The following is a 23,221-nucleotide window of genomic DNA, read 5'->3' as shown; positions in this document are numbered from 1 at the left end:
GCTGTATGACTCTATAGCTCAATAACTCGATGTAGAATCCTTTTTGTTTAAAAATGCTAAACAGTAATAAATATTCTCTCTCTCTTTCTTAACAGACTCCAGTGGAATAACACAGGAAACAACGGAGCTCAAGAAATAGCACCTGTGACAGGAAGACATGGTATTCTCACTTTGATTGGATTATATCATATAGCCACCTTGCCCTCACTCTTAGACAGATCTTGCTGACTGCGCAGGATTAGTGCAACCTCCTGCTGGAAGCACTTTATCTACGGCCTGGAGCCCATCGGAAAGAGATCACGGATCATCCAAACGATCAACTATTCCACTGAATATTGATCTGACTGTTTGAATACATTAAATTCTTAGAAATAACCATTTGGTCAAAAGTGCTTTTGGGTGACAGAGTGAACCTGAGCATTTTTTTAAAGTTGCTTTCAGGCAACTGACTCCAAGAGCACTTTATTTAAAGCACATGAATTTGTTTGGCTCAATATCCTGCAACGAATAAAAGTTGTACATTTATTGTGTGAGCTCTATTTGCAATGTACTTGGTGCACTGCTCAGGACAGGGTGCAAATGTCACCTTCTGACCCTACATCCTCCATGTGTTAGTAACTTCGATTCAGACAGTGTTTTTATGGCTTCGGAATGTCAAAAGGGCTTCACAGCCATAGAGTTACAGAGTCATAGAAATATACAGCATGGAAACAGACCCTTCAGTTCAACCTGTCCATGGCAACCAGATATCTTAACCTATTATAGTCCCATTTGCCAGCACTTGGTCCATATCCCTCTAAACCCTTCCTATTCATATACCCATCCAGATGCCTTTCAAATGTTGTAATTGTACCAACCTCCGCCACTTCTTCTGGCAGCTCATTCCATACACGTACCACCCTCAGCGTGAAACAATTGTCCCTTAGGTCCCTTTTAAATTTTCCCCCTCTCACCCTAAATCTATGCACCTCCAGTTCTGGACTCCCCCACCCCAGGGAAAAGACCTTGTTTATTTATCCTATCCATGTCCCTCATGATTTTATAAACGTCTATAAAGTCACCCCTCAGCCTCCGATGCTCCAGGGAAAACAGCCCCAGCCTATTCAGCCTATCCTAGTAACTCAAACCCTCCAACACTTATAAAAAGCCAATGAAATACCTTTGATATTTTGTAGCTCTGGTGCACAAGAGAAAAACAATTTGTGTGCAGCAAAATTCCAGATCAACCAAGTGGCTTGTTTAAGGAATAAATTGTAGTTTATTGCAAGATCTGGACATTTTGTTATAGTACACTCTCTGTAGGGAAAGAGTAAATAAAGTTAGTTTAATATTGGCTGTCTTCCTTACTGCAGTGCACACTATAAATGTTGCCTGAGACACCAGAATAAATTTCCCTGCTGTTTTGCAAATGGTGCTGTGAAATCTTTGACAGTGCTGGAGAATATCAGATCAGGCCCTGGTTTCACAATTCATTCAAAAGACAACATTCTCCACCAATGTAGCCTATAGCTGGTATAATCTCTCTGTACATTACAATGAAAAAATGTAGACAGACCAATTTGACAGTAAGTCTAACTAAATGATGAGCTCAAGCATCTGAAGGAGGGCTTGAACCGATAACCTTTGGATTCATTGTCGGAGAAATTAGCCCAATAAAGCAGAGATCACAAAACACAGATCAAAGTGAAATTAACAAACCATTTATTAACACAGTGATATCTGGAAGAGAAATTGACCAAACTGAAACAGCACAGGCAGTCTGTCCAGGTAGCTGAAACTCTCTTCCCCAAACTGAGAATCAAGCCAGTTTGTATAGGAATACAGTACAATGGTGTGAATTGAAAATGCAGTGGTCTTGATAGTCAAGTAGGTAAAAACAAGGACTGCAGATGCTGGAACCAGAGTGTAGATTAGAGTGGAAAAGCACAGCAGGTCAGGCAGCATCCGAGGAGCAGGAGTCAAGTAATCAAGTTACGATGGTGATCATCGCAAAGCAGTAATCAGAAGAATGCCCTGAATGTCAATACAATGAAGTGTCTGGCAGCATCCATCAGTTCTTAATGGGATCAGGAGACTCCAGCTTTCATCGAGAGTAGGTGAGAATGTCCCTTTTCTTGGCAGTGAGGTGTTTCCATTGTTGATGTCCTGTAAGCGAGGTATTCTACTGCCTCTCCGTCTGACCTGTTCTTTGTGTGGCTTTGGTGTCACTGGCATATGAGACTGCCCTTAGAGCTTTGGGACAGTTGTGTTTATTGGGTCCAGGAAGCTTATTGTCAGTTTGTCTTGGGAAGTGTATTCCCTGGTCTGCGAGTGACTATGGTCATGCCTGGTTTCCCTTGTCAGCCTGTTTGGTCAAAGCTGAGGCATTCTGGGTGTTCCTTGTGTGGTTTGGACAACTTGATTTTCTGTGCTTTGTGTGGCCATGCTGTGGTTAGGCAGGGTGGCAGATCTTTTCCCGCACTCATAGTCAGGAATCATGAGGGTTCATTATCAAAGCTGATACTGACTGTCACACCTTGGCCTTGCTACCTCTATAGCCATGAGGACAAGAGCAGCAATATCGTTGAATCTTAATTCAAAGTTACTTAGTCACTGAGATGTACAGCACAGAAACAGACTCTTCAGTCCAACAGCTGACCAGACATCCTAAATTAATCAAGTCCCATTTGCCAGTATTTGGCTCATATCCCCCTAACCCCTTCCTATTCATGTACCCATCCAGATGCTTTTTACATGTTGTTATTCTACCACATCCTCTGGCAGCTCATTACATACATGCACCACCCTCTGTGTGAAAAGGTTGCCCTTCAGATTCCTTGTAAATCTTGCCCCTCTCACCCTAAACCTCTGCCATCTAGTTTTGGACTCCCCCACCCTGACAAAAAGACCATAGCTATTCACCCTGTCCATATTACTTGCCCGTAATATCCGCATTCTATCATTGTTGGGCTGGGGCATTCTAGGATTTTGATCTACCACCAGACACCACACCCTTCACTGGAAGGATTGTAGCAGCTGGCGGTTTAACTTTTCAGAGCAACTGGGGAGAGGCAACAATTTTTTTTTTAAAAATGCATCCTATAGTCAAAAAGAAAAGAATTCCTGTGCCTAATGAATCCCGATCCTGCTCCTTGGAAGGAAAGAGAGAGGTGGGAAAGGGAGGGAAGATGACAACCTTTCATTCATTTCCTGGCTATGTGCTAGGAAGCGTTGGAAGAAAATTGGAATTAAATACGGGTGGACGTGATGGCAGGAGATGATGAAGGAGTTGCCGTACACATAGACACACAGAAATACAGAAGAGAGGAGCAGGAGGAGGCCATTCGGCCCTTCAAGCCTGCTCTGTCATTCATCATGATCATGGCTGATTATCCAACTCAGTAGCCTAATCCTGCTTTCTCCAAATAACCTTTGACCCCATTCACCCCAAGTGCTGTATCTATCTGCCTCTTGAATACATTCAATGTTTTGGCATCACTACTTCCTGTGGTTATGTATTCCACAGACTCACCGCTCTTTGGGTGAAGAAATGTCTCTTCGTTTCACTTTGATAATGAACAAAAAGGGTGAGAGAATTGCACTTACTGGGAGCTTCACAATCTGAATAGAATGAAAGGCTGGAAGAACAGGGGCCAGCACCGCACAGACACAATTTATATGAGGTCTTTCCTGTGACGACTGCTCCTCACTATGAGTGGAGGGTCATGAACTCACCATGTCTGTCTGCAAACTGCACAGCCCTGAACTAGCAGCACACAGTATCGAGAGCTCTTCAAATAACAGCTATTCTCCCAGCTTACTCCTGAAGTCAACGTTGAATTCTCTCCTGCAGAGAAAAGAATTTTCTCTCTTGCAATCATTCACAGCTGCCTGTGGTTTTCATCAATGTCACTGTGGGAAGCCTTAACCTCAAGCTTAGTATTCTTCTGTGCAGGAATTAGCAAAGGGTTAACCCACTTATTGCAGAAAGAAGACCATCGCACAAGCTCAGTAGGTATTGGGCTACCAACCTCAACTGCACAACTTCTTTCTCAACCCCAAATACGGTCAACCAAATATGGTTAACCGATTAGATCATCTGTGAAGATTCAGCTGAATAACTGGGTGTTACAAACAATCTCCTTGGATTTGCCACACCCCCACAGCCAACATGAAAACTGTACTCTTCAACCAAACATGCTTAAAGTTTTAACCAGTGAAGAGACTGAGCAGTATAGTCAGCTAGCATTTACACCACCATGCTCACACTGTGTGGACACCACCATGCTCAGACCATGTGTATACTGCCCTGCTCTGATCAGGTACACACAGCCCTGATCTGACCATGTGTACATAGCCAGGCTCTGACCAAGTGTACACCGCCCTGCTCACACTATGTGTACACCGCCCTGCTCACACTATGTGTACACCACTCTGCTCCAACCATGTGTACACAGCCCTGCTCCGATCATGTGTACACCACTCTGCTCCAACCATGTGTACACCACTCTGCTCCAACCATGTGTACACCACTCTGCTCCAACCATGTGTACACCACTCTGCTCCAACCATGTGTACACCACTCTGCTCCAACCATGTGTACACCACTCTGCTCCAACCATGTGTACACCACTCTACTCCAACCATGTGTACACCACTCTGCTCCAACCATGTGTACACAGCCCTGCTCTGATCATGTGTACACCACTCTGCTCCAACCATGTGTACACCGCCCTGCTCTGAACATGTGTACACCACTCTGCTCCAACCATGTGTACACCGCCCTGCTCCATGTGTACACAGCCCAGCTCTGAACATGTGTGCACCGCCTTGCTCCAACCATGTGTACACAGCCCAGCTCACACCATGTGTACACGGCCCTGCTCAGACCATGTGTACACAGCCCTGCTCAGACCATGTGTACGCAGCCCTGCTCACACCATGTGTACACAGCCCTGCTCTGAACATGTGTGCACCGCCCAGGTTTAAATCCCACCTGGGCGAAAGTCTTAGAGGACCATAGGGCTCCTTTCTCATTTGACAGAGACAACTGGTGGTGGTCACCACACGCCACGCTTAAATACCAGCCTCAAAGCAACGAGAGGACACACAGGAAAATACAAAAAGTGACTCAAATACATTGTCACATTGAGACTGAATCAGAGGCTAGATCAAAGTGCGACACAAAGGTTTGAAATCAATCTGTTCAAAGTTGCTGAGACACACTCCGAGAGCAGGTGGAATTTAAGTCAAGATTAGAGTGGTGCTGGAAAAGCACAGCAGGGCAGGCAGCATCCGAGGAGCAGGAAAATCAACATTTTAGGCAAAACCCCTTCATCAAGAATGATGGGCTTTTGCCCGAAATGTCAATTTTCCTGCTCCTTGGATGCTACCTGACCTGCTGTGCTTTTCCAGCACTACTCTAATCTTAACTCTGATCTCCAGCATCTGCAGTCCTCACTTTCGCCCAGGTGGGATTTAAACCTGGGCCTTCTGGCTCAGAGATAGGGACACTACAACTGCACTACAAGGGACAAAACAATTATACATATATACAATACTCAATGTGCTGACAAATTCTCATGCAATGTAAGGACATTTGGTGTCTCCAGATTTCATTTTTAAAATACCTTTCCAAGGAATTCCTCATGGAATTTAGTTTGATCATTTTGAAGAAAAGGGTCAAGATCTTGAGTAGAAAAAAAAACAAACTTTCAATTTGTGCATTCCTTGGTGTGCAAGTGTGGAACAATTCACCTCAGGCATCAAAAACATGATCAATATTGACACGGAATATTTAAGGCCCTTACAGAGCATTCCTCTGACTGCTATCTAAATGGATCTGATGAACTGGTTGAAGAGAACCCTGATTGTAGTTGTGCTGAAATAATGGCTGGGGAAAGATTTCTCGGAATATTGGCTGCCTGTTGCCAATGTGACAGGTAATTTTCCAGGTTTGTAACTCACAAAGTTTTCCAGGTTTGTAACTCACCAGAAGGCAACACTCAGATAGAGAATTTTGTTTTGATTTTTGAGAAGTCAGAAACAACATTTACAGTCCAAATTGAGTTAAAGTAACTAGACAAGTTAAGTTTCTGTGGAAACCAATAAGCTGCCAAGAAAGGCAGGGAGACAGCACAGTGGCTCAGTGGTTAGCACTGCTGTCTCACAATGCTAGGGACCCGGGTTCAATTCCAGCCTCAGGCGACCGTCTGTGTGGAGTTTGCATGTTCTCCCCATGTCTGCTATTGGGTTCCTCTGGGTGCTCCGGTTTCCTCCTACAATCCAAAAGATGTTCAGGTTAGGTGAATTGGCCATGCTAAATTGTCCCTAGTGTTAGGTGCATTAATCAGAGGGGAATGGGTCTGGTTGGGTTTCTCCTCGGAGAGTTGGTATGGATTTGTTGGGCCGAATGGCCTGTTTCCACACTGTAGGGAATCTAATTCTAAAGGTCAAAAATTAGAAACAAGTAAATGGTGATATTTCAACTTCCCAATTTAAGAATGAAGAGGTAAAATTCTATTAAGTCTCTATTGCTAATAACTCAGCAGAATAACGCAAGAATGTAAGAATTACAAGCAGCAGTAGACAATTGCCCTTCAAGCCAGCTCCACTGTAGAATATTAGAATTATTCTCATGTGTACTCAAGTACAGGGATACAGGAGTACAGTGAAAGGTGTATGAAGTCACCATTCTCCAGCACCATTTGGGTTCCTGCATAGACACTCTTAGGTACAAAATAGAAAAATAAAGAATTCAGTTAAAAGTTCACCATTACAGCTCTTCTTTAGCCATGGGCCTGCAGACGCACCATGCTGAGCTGTCCCCAAGAGGGCTCCATCTCTCTCCCCCTACATTGGGTTTGATTTCAACCCCAACCCCAACCCCAACCCCAACCCCACCCATGCTGGGCTCGATCTGTCTCCCCCCTACTCCCACACTGGATGTGATCTTCCCCCTGCCACCACACCACACCATGCGCTGCTTTCTCACCACCCACCAGCAGAGTTCTGCCCGGCTCACTAGCTGCAGAGTGCCAGGGTCCCACTCTAACCCCCCCCTCCCCTGTGCCATGCTCTGACCCCGACGCCATCACCTCCACAACCGAGCTCTCCCCAGTCAGTAAAACATACAAAATAGAATTTTTTTTTAAAAAAGAAGAAAAATGAGAAAAGCAGTAGCAAAAAGGAGAAAAGAAAGAAAAATGGGCGGAGTGGATGTGCCCTGTGTTCAGAGCACAGACACTACTTACTCCGCTGCCGCCCAACTTGCAACGTGATGATGACTGATCCAATTGGAGCCTCAACTCACCTTTCCTGCCTGCTCCTCCCTAACCCTTGATTCCCTTATGGATCTAAAATCTGCCAAACTCAGTCTGGAATACATTAAATGAATCATTGTTCAGCATTCATTGTTTTCTGAGGGCATTGGGATGTCAAAGCAAGAGGGTTTACTTGGGGTTGGGATATCAAAGGATTGGGATATCAAAGCAAGAGCTTGGCTTACAGCTCTCCCCCTCTCTGTACACCGTTCGTAACACAGTGACCAGCAACAATGACAGAAGTTAGATTAGATTAGATTCCCTACAGTGTGGAAACAGGCCCTTCAGCCCAACCAGTCCAAACCGACCCTCCGAAGAGTAACCCACCCAGACCCATTTCCCTCTGACTAATGCACCTAACACTATGGGCAACTCAGCATGGCCAATTCACCTAACCTGCACATCTTTGAACTGTGGGAGGAAATCGGAGCACCCGGAGGAAACCCACGCAGACACAGGGAGAATGTGCAAACTCCACACAGAAGTTGCAAAGTGTTAGTTACATTCTAGATCAGAAAGAATCCACAGTCATGGATACCAATGCTTCTTACATTGTAGCAGCTTTCAAAACATGAGGCACAAGTATGCAAAAAAATCAAAAAAAAAATTCTCTACTGCTCTGCTCTCATTTTATCACGTTTGGTTTTTGAGAAGATCAATCTCAGCTCAGAATAAATAGCTTTATAAAAGGAACCTGACAGGCAAACTCTACACAACTATTCACTGCTCACCGTGAGCTCAGGAGCTGATTCTTTTTTTGGATCTGCCTGGTTTTGTAAAAGGCGGCGCATTTGCAAGTTCTATGGAGGAGAGGAAACTGATTGATGGTGCATTAGATGACTGAAACAATAAAATGCAGCTGATACATCTTTGTCTTTGACACTGGCAGGCTGCCAGTGGCAAGTAGCAATGTATGTGAGAGTGTGTAAGAGAATACTCACCTCCATTATTCCTAACTGCTGTTTGAATCAATGCCACTGCATTGTTATGGATATGGAGGAGCATTTGGCTCATCCTGTCATTTCCTCCAGTGCTCCAATCAACTATTCCTCAAAATATTTGAGACTGCTACCTCTAATACCTGAGTTTTTGGCTTAATGCTAACATTCCCATTTCTAAGTAAGCGGGACACAAAACCTATTCCAGACAGTCCCACTAGTAAAGATCAAGTTTTTGGGTTGACATCCTGAGTGATGCAGGAAATCACTGTGTTATGTAGGTTAGGGAGCTCATTTTCTGCACTATTTGCTATTTTACAGATTTCTATATCCCCGTTCAAGGCCAAAAGACAAGATTTCTCAGTCTTTCCTCCTAATGTAGTCCTTTCATGGTATGAATCAGTCTCATAATTCAAATGAAACTAACATCGTCAGCTTTACCCCATTCAGTCAGAGCTCCAGAATACCAGAATAAGATAGAGAGTGAATGGAGGTCTCAACCCAAGTAAATGAAAGCTGTACAAAGAAGGAGGATACAAATCATGAGAGGAAAGGCAAAGGTTATCAATATCTTATTAATGATAAATTTAATATAAAGGCCACTGGGAACTGGATAGTAGATCAGACTTGAACAGTTCCTTTGCTTCTGAAAGCTGGGTTTGATTCCAGTCCACAATGAGACAAACGTCTCTCATGCCCGATATCTAAGAGACCTCCATGAAATGTCTTTGTGTGAACCCAGCTTTAACTTCATACAAATTCCTGGCACAAATCTGCTAGTAATCCCATGCAAATTGACACTGAATTGGTAGTTTGGCACTGACTCAGGAGGGACTGAATGATAGTTTGTGCAGGAGCCAAGAAACCCTCCTGCTTATGCAGTAGAGAGGGAGTGCTGATGTTAAGCCAAAGTTCACTTGTTAGCAATTTTTTTATGCATCAGTTGGGAAAGATTTTACTGGAGTGGAGAGTCCCGTGAAATGATCCATTAGGGAAACTTATCTGTGCACATGTAGATTTGTTAAAAAAAAATACGAAGTAGCTAAAAATGTGAACTGATAAGGTGCAAAGTAGGCAACAAGGCATTTTATGACTTAGGTCAATGACAGGACCAATTCTGTACTGTACCTCTTAATTGTTTACAAGAAAACTTTGCATTTATATTTCACACCCATTGACTGTGTGCTGCACTTTATAACCAACTTAAATGCTTTTGAGGCGTAGATAAGGTCAACATCCAGGAATGAACTTGAAGAATTGAGAAACAAGGGAAGGATTGAAAAAGAGCAAGAATTAGTGGCTGAATTCAATATCAATTCAGGGACAGAAAGAGAAATAAAAGTGAAGTAAAAAGACTTGAGTAAGTCAGGGAGAAAAAAAGAGGAACATGATGGGCAAGATAAAATTGAAACATTTGAATTTTTAAAAAATCAGATAACTGCGTGGCTGAAGAGCTGGTGTAAAGGGCAAGGATTCACATTTTTGGATCATTTTTACCAGGGGTAGAAATGACCTGTATAAGAGGGACAATTCCATCTGAATTGCAAGGGATGCAATATCCTGATGGGGAGATTTGCTATAGATACACGGGAAGCTTTAAACTAGTAAGGCAGGGAGGGAATGGGAACCAAAGCAACAGTGAGAAATGAGAGGAAGAGAAGTGGCTAAGGCTGGTGCAGTAGGTAAAGAGAGCAAGTCAAATAGACAAGGGAGACAAAAGCTTGGTAGAGAACGGGGTAAGACTGATAAATTAAATTGCATTTACTTCAGTGCAAGAGGCCTGACAGGTAAGGCAGATGAACTTAACTGGGAATATGGGACTGAGATATCATAGCTATTACAGAAACCTGACTCAGGGATGGACCGCACTGGCAGCTTCATGCTTTGGGGTATAGATGCGATAGGAAGGATAGAAAGGGAGACAAGAGGGGAGAGGGAGTGGCATTTTTGGTTAAGGATAACACCACGGCTGTACTTCGAGAGGTTATTCCAGAGAGATCAACCAGTGAAGATATAAGGGTGGAACTGAGAAATAAGACAGGGAAGATCATCTTGTTGGGATTGTATTATAGACCTCCCATTAGTCAGTTGGCAATTGAGAAACAAATATGTAAGAAGTTCTGAGATATCTGTAAGAATAATAGGGTTGTAATGGTTAAGGGAGTTTAACTTTCCAAACATTGACTGGAACTGTCATAGTGTTAAGGGCTTGGATGGGGAGGAATTTGTTAAGTGCGTACAAGAAAACATTCTTATTCAGTATGTGGATGTGCCTACTAGAGACGAAGCAATACTTGACCTTCTGTAGGAAAATAAGGCAGGAAAAATGACAAAGGTAACATTGGGGAAGCATTTTGGGGCAAGTGTTCATAACTGTATCAGTTTTAAAAGAGTTATGGAAAAGGATAGAACTGATCAAAAAGTTAAAGTTCAAAGTTGGAGTAAAGCCAATTTTGATGGTATTAGACTGGAACTTTCATAAGCTGATTGGGGGAAGCTATTCACAGGATGTTTGGGAAGTGGCAGATGTTTGAACATGAGATAACAAGCGTTTAGAAGCAGTAACTTCCTATTAATATGAAGGACAAGGCTGAGAGGTTTAGGGAATGCTCGATGACTTGAGAAATTGAGGCATGGTCAAGAAAAAAGAGGCATATATCAGGTATAGACAGCAGGGATCGAGTGAATCCCAAGAGGAGTATAAGGGCAGGAGGATATACTTAAGCAGAAGATCAGGAGGGCACGAAGGAGACATGAGTTAGGTCTGGCACATAGAGTTAAGGAGAATCCAAAGAGAATCTATAAGTACATTAAGGATAAAGGAGTAACTAGGGAGAGATTAAGGGCCTCTTAAAGATCAAAGTGGCTATCTGTGTGTGGAACCACAGGAGATGAATGAGATAAGTATAAGTAAATAAACAAGTATTTCACTTTAGTACTTATAGTAGAGAAGTACATGGAAGCTATGGAACTTGGGGAAATAAATGGTGATGCCTTGAGAAGATTTCATATTACAGAAGAAGAGGTACTGAAGGTCATAAAATGCATAAAATCCTTGGGACCTGATCAGGTATTTCCCAGAACTTTGTGGGATGCTGGGAAAGAGATTACTGGGCCTCTTGCTGCGATGTTTGTATCATCAGTAGCCACGGGTGAGGTGCCAGATGACTCAAAGTTGAGTAATGTGGTGTTACTATTTAAGAAAGGCTGTATGGAAAGCCTTACATCATTGATGGGCAAGTTGTTGGAGGGGATTTTGAGGGACAGGATTTACGTGCATTTGGAAAGACAAGGACTGATTAGGGAGAGTCAGCATGGCTTTGTGAGTGGAAGATCATATATCATTAACTTGGTTGAATTTTTGAAGAGATGATAAAGAAGATTGATGAAGACAGAGTGATGGGTGTTGTCTATATGGACTTCAGCAAAGCATTTTACAAGGTTTCGCATGGTAGACAGGTTAGGAAGGTTAGATCACATGGGATCCAGGGGGAGTCAGCCAATTAGGTACAAAATTCACTTGAAGGTAGGAGACTGTGGTGGTAGAGCATTGCTTTTTGGACTGGAGGCCTGTGACCAATGGTATGCCACAAAATTCAAAGCTGAGCCCACTGTTTCTTGTCATTTATATAAATAATTTGGATGTGACTAAAGCAAGTATGGTTAGTAAGTTTGCAAATAGTTGGTGTAGTGTACAGTGAAGGGTATCTCAGAGTACAATGGGACCTTGATCAGATTGTCCGTTGGGCCAAGAAATGTCAGATGTAGTTTAATTTAGATAAACATGAGGTATTGCATTTTGGTCAGGCAACCAAGGCAGGACTTATACAATTAAGTGCCTTGGGGAATGTTAGGGGACACCTAGTGGAAGCAGGTTCATAATTCCTTGAAAGTGGAGTCGCAGGTAGACAGGGTGGTGAAGAAGGTATTTGGCATGCTTGCCTTGATTGGTCAGAACATTTGAGTATAGGAGTTGGGGACATGATGTTGCAGCTGTGCATGACCCTGGTGAGGTCACTTTTGGAATACTGTATACAATTTTGGTCACTCTTGGTCAGAAAGATGTTGTTAAACTTGAGAGGGTGCAGAAAAGATTTAGAAGGATGTTTCTAGGACAAGAGGCATTGAGTTATAGGGAGAGGCTGAATAGGCTGGGGCTATTTTTGCTGGAGTGTTTGGAGGGTGAGCTGTGACCTTCATAAAATCATGATGGGTATGAATAGGGTGAATAGCCAATAGGTGGGGGAATCCAAGACTGGAGAGCATTGGTTTAAGGAGAGAGGGGAAATATTTGAAAAGGATCTAAGAGATAAGTTTTTCATGCAAAGTGGTGCGGGTATGGAACGTGTTGCCAGGGAAAGTGGTGGAGGTGGGTACAATTACAACATTTAAAAGTCACCTGGATGGGTATGTGAATATGAAGGGTTGAAAGGGATATGGGTCATGTGCTGGAAAATGGGACTAGGTCAGAACGGAATGTCTGATCAGCATAAATGAGATGGACTGAAGGGTCTGTTTCCATGTGTAAGACTCGACCAGTCTATAATTCACAATCTGGAGGATATAACAATTATCTTCCTGGTGAAGATAGTTGATTATCCTGTATTGACAATGATTACATGCTAATAGAGTAATTACATTATTAATTGCTAGGCTTAATTTCCTGTGGTGCAGCAAATTCTTGAAAATTATGGAGAGATTAAGGGTGAGTTGCTGGCTGAAGGTGGAACAGCCCCCACCGGCAATCAATTGCATGATGTTCTTCAATTTATATATTATTTACGTCGTGCATTGTATCTATAACCATCTTCGGCCCACAATCATTTTCCTTCATCCTGAATTATCACTTTGGACTTCATATTTAATTCATTTCTAAACTCCTGCCAAGCCCAAGAATATATTCAAATTTAGAATCAAATATCAGCTTTTAAAGAACAAGAGAATGGCTGTAACGCTTAAGCTCGATCAGGTCAAAATCTGGAAGACTGACCTTGAGAATGATCTGGTCCTGGAGGAAAACAAAGAAGCCACACAGAAGTGAAAATATTTCCCACCAGAGGGCGCCATGAGTTCAATCCCGTTTGGAGGAAGGGTGCCCTGTCCAAGGTGCTGAAACCCTCTGGTATTTTTCTGTTTTCAATAGTAAATAATTGTTTGATTAAGAAGGAGTCCAAAGACAGAATTGTCAATTTCAGCCACCTTGTTGGGAGGTGGGCAGGTGTAAAGATTAGAGATTAGTCAAAAATAGATCTTGTTTCACTGCAAGATCGAGAGTTTAGGATTATCATGATTTAGGTGAAAGTGAGGAGTGCAGATGCCGGAGATTAGAGTCGAGAGTGTGGTGCTGGAAAAATACAGCAGGTCAGGCAGCTTCTTCGGAGCAAGAGAATCGACGTTTCATCAGGAATTTCCCCTGAATGGCTTTTGCCTGAAACGTCGATTCGCCTGCTCCTCGGATGCTGCCTGACCTGCTGTGCTTTTCCAGCACCACACTCTTGACTGTGACTATCACGATTTTCCCAACGATTATAACTCACAGGAATGAGCAGCTCGGGCATGAAAGAGAGAGTGGAAACACATGTAAAGCTTGTATCGCATTTGAGTGGTGAAGCTTCAGTTAAAAAAAAACCTCATCTCGCTCTAAATCAGAACTTCATTTAAATAGGAGAGTGCTATATTAATAGCGAAACCTGTTTGCATACTGCAAGAGAAAAAGTTAGTTTAGACTCTGCATACTAGCTCCAAGTGCAGTTCAAGAGTAAATGGGGCGGTACTTTCCTGTGGTTATGAAGTGCATTGAATTAAATAGCACCATAAGCTGTATTGCTGTTCTGTTCATTTTCAGTCAGTTGCAAAGGTCAAGGTTATTATTGTACTATCATTATTCTATGGAATAACAATCCAATAACACGGAAACAAAAGGAAAAATGGTGACATACAAAAAGTAAAGTAAGCAAAAATGCTGATGTATTAAAGGGGTAAGGGTCCTGTCTCTGTGAATTTCTTCCACGCCCAGACTGGTACATATTGGTTTTGGAAGCAGAATATTGTAGCTTCCAATTTTTACACCAACGTAACAATCTGTGGCCAGCTTTGAGGTGACAGACGGAAATTGCCGCTATTCATCTGTGGCGTTAATCACAGATAACCTGAGGGACGGTATAGAAGCGTAGGAACCCTCCAGTATAGAAACAGGCCATTCGGCCCAACAAGTCCACACCGAATCTCTGCAGAGCATCCCACCCAGACTCACTACCCTGCCCTATCCCTGGAGCCCTGCATTTCCCATCGCCAACCCACCCAACCTACACAACCCTGGACACTATGGGCAAGTTAGCATGGCCAATCTACCGAACCTGCGCATCTTTGGGCTGTCGGAGGAAACTTGGAGCGCCCCGAGGAAAAACACCACGCAAACACAGGGCGAATGTGCAAACTCCACACAGTCACCCGAGACTGGAATTGAACCCGGGTCTCTGGCGTTGTGAGTGATTTCCCTCGCCCCCCACAAACATTGAGTCCCATTTCCCTTCTGCCCTGTTACCTGCAGGGTTCATCTTTTTGGAAAAGCAATGTATATAAACTCCGGACCCTCAGCCACAGATTTCATTAGAAGCTCACGGTTAATGCAGCTGTCTGAGCTTGACAATTACTGGTAAGTCACAGACTTCTCTTGGGCGAGAACTAAATGATGGGCAACCAGTATAAAAATATAACTTCCTCCCTTTACATACATATGTTCACTTGTGGCATTTTTAAATGCAATATCCTAAGTGTGTTGGATGCAAAGTAAACAAAAGCTTTTTTGTATATTCTTAAAGATTTCTGAGCTTCTGTTTAATTAGGTTTATGTTCATTTCCCCTGCTCCCCACTTTACCATCACCGCTCAATGTGCCTCTCTTTCTGCAGTACCTGAGAGGAATAATCTCCCTGTAACTGTCACCATTGACTGACTGTGTGTTTACAGCCGTGCAGACTATGAGACTCCCCAATTCCCCCCAGAAAATGGCCCTTCCCTATTGTCAGTGGGCTCTGGCTGCAGTTAGGAATTCACCATTGGAACATTTCAAGGGAAGGTCTTCTACTCTTCCTATACCACAAGTGAAACGTGCGGATGTGGTTTAGTTTACAATGACCTCACACTGTGAGAAGATACTTTTTATTACTTATTTGCTTTGCTCTTGTTCCGATTCAACAGTACTCTGGAGAAGCTTAAAAGGATCAAAGGATGTGGGGAAGAAAGCGGGAACAGAATACGAGTTCGACAATTATCCAGGATCGGTTTGAATGGCTGAGCAGGAACGTAGGGCTGAACGGCCTACTCGTACTCCTATTCTCTAAGCTCCTGTACCATTTGAGAAAATGCCCTTCAACCACATTGAGCAAACATTGCTGCCTTTCCTCCTTGTTTTGAAGGTTGCCTACTTATTCTTCAGCCTTTCTATATCCATATGGAGTTGTTAAAAACAAGCTGAAACTCCAATCATTGGCAGGTAAACACAGAAGTGATGAGAAAAAAAACTTAATTGATGTTGAAGGTATCAATCTAAATAGAAATCTTACATGAAATACATCTGAATATGGTTCATCTCGGCCAACAGCAATTAAGGACTGGCCTATAGAGGAATACATCAATGTTGCTAATTGACGTATGTATTTGATTTAGTTTCAGACGCTCAATATTCTTTTGGCACGTGGTTCACTGAGGTGAGGGAGCCAGCTATGCTTGGTATGTAATGAATGCAGGGATCTTCCAATGTCTCAGTGACTAAATGCATGGTGTACGGCAATACTGAGTGGTCTGGGGTAGAGTGTTGATGATGCCTGCTATTGGTTGGCTGTCAAAACTCTCTGACAAGGTTCACACATGCAGTATGGGCACTTGGTACCATTAGGTAACAGCAGTTTCAGGAGCGAATGCAATTTGGAATGGATTTGGAAGCAAGAGTTGCTCATTGGACAGTGCAAGCATGTCTCACAGATTCTTACTATCATGATGTTGACATCTTACTTAACCAACAGGGGAATAAAAGTTAAAAATGCAAAACATATTGAAGAATCTGAAACAGTAGTTGGGGAAGTGAATAGAAATGAAACACAAACTTAATTTCAGTCCCTAGGCAAAAGTGAGGACTGCAGATACTGGAAACCAGAGTTTAGATCAGAGTGGTGCTGGAAAAGCACAGCAGGTCAGGCAGCATCCGAGGAGCAGGAAAATCGATGTTTTGGACAAAAGCCCTTCAGGAATAGAGGCAGAGTGTCTGCTGGTGGAGAGATAAATGAGAGGAGGGTGGGGGTGGGGAGAAGGTAGCAAAGAGTATAATAGGTGAATGGGGATGGGGATGGAGGTGATAGGTCAGAGAGGAGGGTGGGGGAAGGTAGCAAAGAGTACAAGAGGTGAATGGGGGCGGGGATGGAGCTGATAGGTGGGAAGGGAGATTGGCAGGTAGGACAAGTCAAGGGGACAGTGCTGAGCTGGAAGTTTGGAACTGGGGTAAGGTGGGGGAAGGGGAAATGAGGAAACTGTTGAAGTCCACATTGATGCCCTGGGGTTGAAGTGTTCCGAGGCGGAAGATGAGGCATTCTTCCTCCAGGCATCAAGTGGTGAGGGAGCGGCAGTGGAGGAGGCCCAGGACCTGCATGTCCTCGGCAGATTGGGAGGGGGAGTTGAAATGTTGGGCCACAGGGCGGTGTGGTTGATTGGTGTGGGTGTCCCAGAGATGTTCCCTAAAGCACTCTGTGAGGAGGCATCTAGTCTCCCCAGTGTAGAGGAGACCGCATCGGGAGCAACGGATACAATAAATGATATTGGTGGATGTGCAGATGAAACTTTGGATGTGGAAGGCTCCTTTGGGGCCTTGGATGAAGGTGAGGGAGGAGGTGTGGGCACAGGTTTTGCAATTCCTGCGGTGGCAGGGTAGGGTTCCAGGAAGGGAGGGTGGGTTGTTGGGGGGAGTGGACCTGACATCCGCCAACATTTCCGCCACCTCCAAACAGACCCCAGAGATATATTTCCCTCCCCACCCTTTCTGCAAAGACCGTTCCCTCTGTGACCACCTGGGGGGGTCAGCCCCTGATGAAGGTCTTTTGCCTGAAACGTTGATTTTCCTGCTCCTCAGATGCTGCCCGACCTGCTGTGCTTTTCCAGCACCACTCTAAATAGACAGGGTGTTTTCCCTGGGATGGGGGAGTCCAGAACTAAAGGGTATAGGTTTAGGATGAGAGGGGGGTAAACTTAAAAGGGACCTAAGGGGGAACCTTTTCACACAGATGGTGGCACGTGTATGAATGAGCTGCCAGAGGAAGTGGTGGAGGCTGGTACAATTACAGCATTTAAAAGGCATCTGGTTTAGAGGGATATGGGCCAAGTGCTGACAGGTGGGACTAGATTAGGTTTGGATTTCTGGTCGGCATGGATGAGTTGGACTGAAGGTTCAATTTCCGTGCTGTTCATCCCTATGATGCTATGGGTCTCCCTCACAGAGGGTCAAGAAGGGGGCTTACCAGGGCAATTTGGGATAAGCAAAATAAATGCTGACCTTGTCAGCAACCTTCACATCCTATACAGGCCATGCAGGTGCAGGTTTGACTGAGGAGGACAACGTTAAAAAGCAGGTTATAGTCCAACATTCATACAACTATAGCTGGACTATAACCTGGTGTTGTGTGATTTTTAACCTAACCCCATACAGGAGCAGTCTATTTGGTGAAAGCACTGGACCCAACGACTATGAGGGAGCTCTGATAGATTTCTAGTGGCTGAGAGGAGAACTTGGAAGTGGCGTTCCTTTGTGGCTGCTCCTCATGACCTTGTAGATGCTTCAGGTCATGGGCATCTCCCCCTTACAGTTGCTGGCTGCAATAGTAAGAAATGGAAGAAAAACATGAAAAGAAAACACTCCACCAGGGGAAGGACGAGCCAAAGCTGCACAAGACCCTGCCCCCCGAGGGAGGGGAGAACAGCCAGCGCTGGTTTTCCGGTCACGTTGCGCGGTGTTTACGGCGGCGGATCAGCTGCTGGCGAGCGCTCCGCCCTGTCCTCCTCCTTCCCCGGCGTTTCCAGGAGCTGGTGCGGAATTTCCAGCTGCGATGTTCGTACACTTGTAAATCGAGCTCGGTGTGTCTGTGAGGGCCTGCTCTTGCCGGGGGGGGGTGGGGACAGGGAGATTGTGCCTTTGTTCAGGGTCTGGAGAGGCGGCTTCTCCGGTGAGTGCACAGTCTAGTTTCAGTGAGATTACTAAACCCAGGGCTTCGGTTATTGGTCGCTGCAACTATTCCATTTTGTGTGTGTTTGTGTTTGTGTGTAGGTTGGGTTCGGACAGCAGCTGCTACTTTTAAAATGAAATCATTTGCAGAATGTTGCGAGTGCATTCGGAGTTAACTCAACGCTGTGGTTTGTGCTGGGCTTGTCTGGTTCGGCTTTGTTTACAATGACCCCGTCTCTCTCCTCCCCCCCCTTTATCCGAGCAAGCTCACCTTCGGGGGCCGGATTGAACTCTCCTGTGAAAGGAGAGGAGGATTTCAGGCTTTGGAAACGGTGTAAACACATCAGGTTTACCGCTCGGCGTTGAATTCCCTCGCCCGGAGGCTGAAGGTGGCGTTAAAGACCGTGCATTTGTATAGCACCTCTCTCGATTTCGGGACGTCCCCCACCACCTTTATTCAGCCGGTCAGTCGGGGAGTTGCGCGGCAGCCAATCAGCGTATAGCAAGATTCCACGGACAGTGATGGTGATGAGGGATGATTAATGGTCAGAACTCCCCTGCTCTACTGAGATCCTGAGGGCAGGTAGGTCTGTGGTTATGTTCCTGACAAGTAGAGTAGGTTGTACCTTAGTAAGTCTCTCCACCAGAGTCCTGCCCCACACTAACATAATTTTGGAGAGCATGCGTGGTGTATGGCACCTAACAATACAATCTGGCTAAATGAATTATAATAATCATCTTTGTGGTCTGGGGTACTGTTCATCTTTATCAATTCTGTGTCAATACCAAAGTGGCCAACTGGACCTGATGCTGAAATATACATCTCAATGACTCAATAACTCTGACAGGACTGCTCTGGGGTATTAGTGTGGCCTCTCTCAGTGTTGGACTTCCGCAGAATCTTCAGGCTAATGCAAGCGGGTTATCAAGTATTTCTGTGTGAAAATGTTCATTCTTTCTCCTGCACTGAAGTCAATGAGAGCCTTTGCCGTTTTTGTACAACTGTAACAGTCTGTTACTGAAACATAATTGTGCCCTCATCTCTCTCTCCCAACGCATTGTTGCATTCTCCCCTTCATCCCCAGTTGTGCCCATTTTCTCTGTTCTTTCCAATATTAAGGTGTTAGTGCATAGTATTCTGTGCTAAAGTTTCATTTTCTTTTAATGGAAAGCCATATTATTGTTATTTATATTAAAATAAATAGAAATTTAACTTTAATAAAGCTCACCCTCGGATAGTCGCCTGGCCATTCATGTTTTTGGCAATTAGTATAGTAGTCCACAAAGTCATGATAGTTAACAATGGTGAGGGCAGTCAGTTTCTATTGGGGTATGTTGCAATCATTGGATCGGAGTGCTCATGGTGATTTATTCAATGTGGGTGGCTCAGTGGCTAGCACTGCTGCCTCACAGCAACAAGGGCCTGGGTTTTATTACACCCTCAGATGACTTTGTGGAATTTGCACGTTTTCACTGTGTTTCCTCCTGCAGTCCAAAGATGTATGGGTGAGATGGATTGGCTATTCTGAATTATTTGAAGTGTCCAGGTAGGGGGTTAAACATGAGAAATGTATGGTTACAGGGCTAGAATTAGTGGGTGGGATGCTCTTTGGAGGGTCAGTGTGGACTTGATGGGTTGAATGGCCTGCTCCCACACGGTAGGTACTCTATCTTATTAGTCATTGTGCTTGTTGTATAATCTGTTGCACATATGAGATAGTTATGGACATGTGTTGGTCGAGGAGTCTGCTGACATTTAATACTACCCTGCAGGAAATTACAGCCCTGGATTTATGTCATACCCACCAATTAGAAAAGCATTGCTAATAAGGATCATTCTGGGGTAGGTTCCTGTGGGAGTTCTAAATCCAAGCTTTTGGGGGTGAAATTGAACCTTATGAGGATGCAGATCAGGCAGAGTTGTTTTTGTTTCGAATACATGTCCAGTTTGCATGAGGTCACTGGGACTGAACAGATAGCAGGCCAACAGATGGGATGACATCAGTTGGTGTAGCAGCCTCGCCCCCACTGTCACTGGAACTGTGTGAACACTCAGCATTCCTTTTGGTCATGTACAATGCTACAAATTGCAGGGGCCTTGGCTGTAACATGGGCACTGAACTCCAGTTTTCCAAGGTCTTACTTAATGCAAGGGCATTTTAATCTCACACTCATTGTCAGCATGGATTCATCCCTTGTCCAGTTATTGACAACAGAATGGTAAATCTAAAGCTATTTAACTTAGTGAAGGGAATGGGTGATGCTGAGGAACCAAGGCTAACCTCAATATCATAGAATCCCTATAGTGTGAAAGTGAGCCATTCAGCCCATTGAGTCCACACTGACCCTCCAAAGAGCATCCCACCCAGACATACTTGCCCTACTCGATCACCCTGCATTTCCCATGGCAAGCCCACCTAGCCTGCACATCCCTGGACGCTATAGGCAATTTAGTATGGCTAATCCACCTAATCTGCACATCTTTGGACTGTGGGAGGAAACCCACGCAGACACAGGGAAAATGTGCAAACTCCATTCAGTCGCCCGAGGGTGGGATCGAACCTGGGTCCCTTGTGCTGTGAGGCAGCAGTGCTAACCACTGAGCCATAGTGCTGCCCTTTTATCCTCCTAGAACTCTTGCAGTTAGACAATATACAAGGAGCCTGACCATAATCTCCCAGTCTGGGTGACACAAGTCTGAGTGTCCCCTGGAAAGTGCTTGTGTTGGTCTCAGCTAGACTCTTTCAGAAGAGATGACAAAACTGCTCACGGTATCCATTTCAAGAAATGATTTTCTGCTAGCAGCTCAAGTAAGGAGTGAAATTGATTTTTAAATCAAAGCTTTCCAATATCACAAAAACACAAGTGAGTGATAGACATGGTTAGGAGGAGGTGAGGTTTAAAGCTAACTGGGGAAAGGAATGGACAGGGGCAAATCCACCTTGGAATGTGTGTACAATAGATGCTTACTTGGAAAGGGTTGGAGTATTGTAGCCTGTCGAACAAAACAGTGAAACGGATAAAGTACCTTTATTATTTTAGGTCTAATGATGCACATTCTGGTCTCCCTGCTATAAGAAAGATGTTGTTAAACTTGAACGATTTACAAGGATATTGTTGTGATTGGAGGGTTTGAGCTACAGGGAGAGGCTGAATAGGCTGGGGCTTTCTCCCTTGAGCGGCAGAGGCTGAGGGTGACTGTATGGAGTTTTCTAAAATCATGAGGGGCATGGATAGGGTGAATAGCTAAGGTCTTTTTTCCAGGGTAAAGGAGTCCAAAACTAGAGGACAAAGGTATAAGGTCAGAGGGGAAAGATTTTAAAAAGTGCCTAATGGGCAACTTAACATGCAGAGGATGGTGTGTGTGTGGGCTGAGCTGCCAGAGGAAGTGGTGGAAGCTGGTACAATTTAAAAGATATCTGGGTGAGTACATGAATAGGAGGAATATAGTCCAAATGCTGGCAAATTGGAATAGATTAATTGAAGATATCTGGTCGTCATAGACAAGTTAGACCAAAGAGTCTGATCCACGTTGTACAGCTCTATGTCTGTATTTGAGAGGTCCTGGTAGCTCTATAGCACCTCAGTAATAAACGCTGACCAAATGTCATTCTTTGGTTTTCCCAACATTAAAAATTTCTCCTGTTGAGGGCTGCACCTCTCTTGTGCTTTGGATATTGCCAGGTCCAGCAGACATTTACCAGCATGATACTGCGACTTAAGAGAGTTAACTTTTGAGGACAAGATGCATAAATTTTCTCTGTATCCCCATTGATTAAGGACATGATGGGATTATCATATAATTTAAACAGATTTAATGGGGTGGGTTCACTGGAAAGATCCCCTCTGAGAGGGGATCGACAACGAGCATCTTTAAATGTGAATGTGGCTATTCAAGAGGACCATTCAGGAATCACTTGTACATAATTAAAGAAGCAGAAATCTGGAATTCTCTTCCCTGCAAATTGTAGATGCCAGAATAATTGGAGTTATCGAGACTGAAATTTGTTAATGTTTTGATAGGTAAGATTTATTGAGCGATTTGGAGTTAAGATGTGTATCAGTTACAATTTGATTGCAGAAACAAGGGGATGAGTAGCCTACTCCCAGTCTTATTTTCTACTTTGAATCAAAATGGAGTCACTTTAGGGGCACACTAATTCTAACTGACTAGCTTTAAGTGAAATGTGGGACAGAATACATGATAGACAGTATGGATTCAATTCCCACACAGGCTGAGGTTACTATGAAGGATTCTCCTCATCTGAGGTATGGTGACCTTCAGGTTAAATCACCACTAATTCTGAGTGTGTGTGTGTGTCTCTCTCTTTTTGTGTGTGTGTCTCTCTTTTTGTTTGTGTGTGTGTCTCTCTCTTTGTTTGTGTGTGTGTGTCTCTCTCTTTGTTTGTGTGTGTGTGTCTCTCTCTTTGTTTGTGTGTGTGTGTCTCTCTCTTTGTATGTGTGTGTGTGTCTCTCTCTTTGTTTGTGTGTGTGTGTCTCTCTCTTTGTATGTGTGTGTGTGTCTCTCTCTTTGTTTGTGTGTGTGTGTCTCTCTTTGTGTGTGTGTCTCTCTCTTTGTGTGTGTGTCTCTCTCTCTCTCTTTGTGTGTGTGTCTCTCTCTCTTTGTTTGTGTGTGTGTGTCTCTCTCTTTGTTTGTGTGTGTGTCTCTCTCTTTGTTTGTGTGTGTGTCTCTCTCTTTGTTTGTGTGTGTGTCTCTCTCTTTGTTTGTGTGTGTGTCTCTCTCTTTGTTTGTGTGTGTGTGTGTCTCTCTCTTTG

The 23,221-nt window shown here is 44.0% G+C and overlaps 1 protein-coding gene across 3 annotated transcripts in view; it reads left to right on the top strand.

Moving 5' to 3' along the window:
- Positions 1-18,266: 18,266 nt before the first annotated feature.
- Positions 18,267-23,221, top strand: part of ccdc92ba (coiled-coil domain containing 92Ba) — a 91,484-nt gene continuing 86,529 nt past the window's right edge. For 2 of the 3 annotated variants that reach the window (XR_015752327.1, XM_043718331.2), the window contains exon 1: positions 18,267-18,446. The gene's annotated coding sequence lies outside the window, so the exon portion shown is untranslated. Of the gene's footprint in view, positions 18,447-18,805; positions 19,029-23,221 lie in introns of those variants that run through there. The other variant, XM_043718332.2, reaches the window with a different exon arrangement.

The sequence above is a fragment of the Chiloscyllium plagiosum genome, unplaced genomic scaffold, assembly GCF_037043375.1.
Source record: "Chiloscyllium plagiosum isolate Xiang-an unplaced genomic scaffold, Cpla_swu_hap1 HiC_scaffold_31, whole genome shotgun sequence".
Classification (NCBI taxonomy): domain Eukaryota; kingdom Metazoa; phylum Chordata; class Chondrichthyes; order Orectolobiformes; family Hemiscylliidae; genus Chiloscyllium; species Chiloscyllium plagiosum.
Note: the sequence above shows the minus strand (reverse complement) of the source record. Positions and strands in the feature narration are given on the sequence as shown.